Source organism: Entelurus aequoreus, linkage group LG06, assembly GCF_033978785.1.
Source record: "Entelurus aequoreus isolate RoL-2023_Sb linkage group LG06, RoL_Eaeq_v1.1, whole genome shotgun sequence".
Classification (NCBI taxonomy): domain Eukaryota; kingdom Metazoa; phylum Chordata; class Actinopteri; order Syngnathiformes; family Syngnathidae; genus Entelurus; species Entelurus aequoreus.
In genome coordinates, this window is record NC_084736.1 from 33,978,052 (window position 1) to 33,980,551 (window position 2,500).

The 2,500-nt window shown below is 26.1% G+C and overlaps 1 protein-coding gene across 1 annotated transcript in view; it reads left to right on the top strand.

Annotated features, from left to right (window-relative positions):
- LOC133651525 (homeobox protein Hox-B13a-like) overlaps window positions 1–1,841 on the top strand; it is a 7,550-nt gene extending 5,709 nt beyond the window's left edge. Inside the window, exon 2 of the mRNA XM_062049483.1 lies at window positions 1–1,841. This exon is cut by the window's left edge and continues 887 nt beyond it. The gene's annotated coding sequence lies outside the window, so the exon portion shown is untranslated.
- The last annotated feature ends 659 nt before the right edge of the window (window positions 1,842–2,500 follow it).

The following is a 2,500-nucleotide window of genomic DNA, read 5'->3' on the forward strand; positions in this document are numbered from 1 at the left end:
TGAAATAAATAATAAAGTAAATTAAAAAATACACAACATTGAAATAAATAAATAAATTAAAACAACACATCATTGAAATAAATAATAAAGCAAACTAAAGTCTAAATTAAAAAACACACAACATTGAAATCAATTCATTGATATTATTTCTTTCATGAAATAAATATGATAGAAACAGTTAAATTGTGATATTTGACAACCTATTGAAGTTAGAGTTGTTACATGGATTGAATGGTAATATAAACAATCCTACTAGCGGACATGAAGGGCCGCCAATTTGGGTCACATGACTGTCACGTGACAACAGCAGTAGAACGCATTTGAAAGTGTTTTTTTATGGCCTTTTATGGAAAATAAAGCAAACTAAGGTCCCAATTAAAAAAACACAACATATAAATAAATAATAAAGTAAACCTAAAGTCCAAATTAAAAAACACATAATTGAATTAAATAGTAAACTAAGTAAAAAAACAACAACATTGAAATACATAATAACGCAAACTAAAGTTCCAGTTACAACAACAACATTGAAATAAATCATAAAGTAAATTAAAAAACACAACATTGAAATAAATAAAGTAAATTAAAAAACAACATTGAAATAAATAATGAAGTAAATTAAAAAAAACAAAAAAACAGGCCCTGCAATGAGGTGGCGACTTGTCCAGGGTGTACCCCGCCTTCCGCCTGATTGTAGCTGAGATAGGCTCCAGCACCCCCCGCGGCCCCGAAGGGAATAAGTGGTAGAAAAAATGGATGGATGGATAGAAAAAAACAACAACATTGAAATAAATAATGGAGTAAATTAAAAAACACAACATTGAAATAAATAATGAAGTAAATTAAAAAAAAACAACATTGAAATAAATAATCAAGTAAGTAAAAAACAACAACATTGAAATAAATAATAAAGTAAGTAAAAAACAACAACATTGAAATAAACAAATAACTGGGACTTTTTAACTAAAGTCCCAGTTAAAAAACACAATACGTTTTTTATAAGGTTTAAAAAACACAACATTGAAATAAAGTTTTTATTACTTTCATGAAATACATATGATACAAACAGTTAAATTGTGATATTTTGACAACCTATTAAAGTTTGAGTTGTTACATGGATTTAATTGTAATATAAACAATCATTCTAGTGGACATGAAGGGCCGCCATTTTGGGTCACATGACCTTTTATGGAAAATAAAGCAAAACTAAAGTCCCAATTAAAACAACGCAACATTGAAATAAATAATAAAGCAAACTAAAGTCCAAATTTAAAACAACACAACATTGAAATAAACAATAAAGCAAAGTAAAGTCCCAATTAAAAAACACGAAGTTATTTAAAAGGTTAAAAACACAAGATTGAAATCAAGTTATTAATATTATTTCTTTAATTGAATTAATATGATACAAACAGTTAAATTGTAATATTTGACAACCTATTTGAATTAGTTGTTGTATAAATAATCATACTAACGATATAAAATCTATTGCATTATTATTATTATTATTATTATTATTAGTGTACATGAAGGGCCGCCATTTTGGGTCACATGACAGTCACGTGACAACACTTCTATACAGTAGAACTCGTGTGAACACTTAGAAAGTCATTTTGAAGTTGTTGTTTTTTATGTGGTGAAAATAAAGTGCCTAAAGTAAAAATAAAGGAGAAGAAAGTGATCAATAAAATGTTTATCTATAGACTTTATTCCAATGTTTGTTCTTTGTTCACAACATAAACTCTCATGTTGTCTGTGTTTACATCATCAATGTGATCTGGACCACACCTCCACGTAATGACGTCATCAGCAGTGACGACGTCATGTCAATCAAAGTTTTCTTCATGACATATAAAGCATGTACTACATGTACTATTCAATTTACTACATGTACTATTAAATGTACTACATGTACTATTAAATGTACTTCATGTAATACATGTACTAGTAAATGTACTACATGTACTACTAAATGTACTACATGTACTATAAATGTACTACATGTACTAGTAAATGCACCACATGTAATACATGTACTGTTAAATGTAATACATGTACTACTAAATGTAATACATGTACTAATAAATGTACTACAGTACAAGCAGGAGTCATCTTTTTTTGACTGCACACAAATAAACTTTATATGTACTGTACACATACTGTACACACTTAATGTATATACATTTTTACAGTGCATAATCTTTATATATTATACTGTATATACAGTGTAAGCTCTACATACAATATATACAGTACATCTATACAAAATAGTATGTATATACTGTACTTATATTACACACAATATATACTGTATATACAAAACATGTGCTTTAAAATGCAGGTGTAGTTTAAGATGTCCTTTATATATATATATATATATATATATATATATATATATATATATATATATATATATATATATATATATATATATATATATATATATATATATATATATATATATATATATATATATATATATATATATATACATATATTA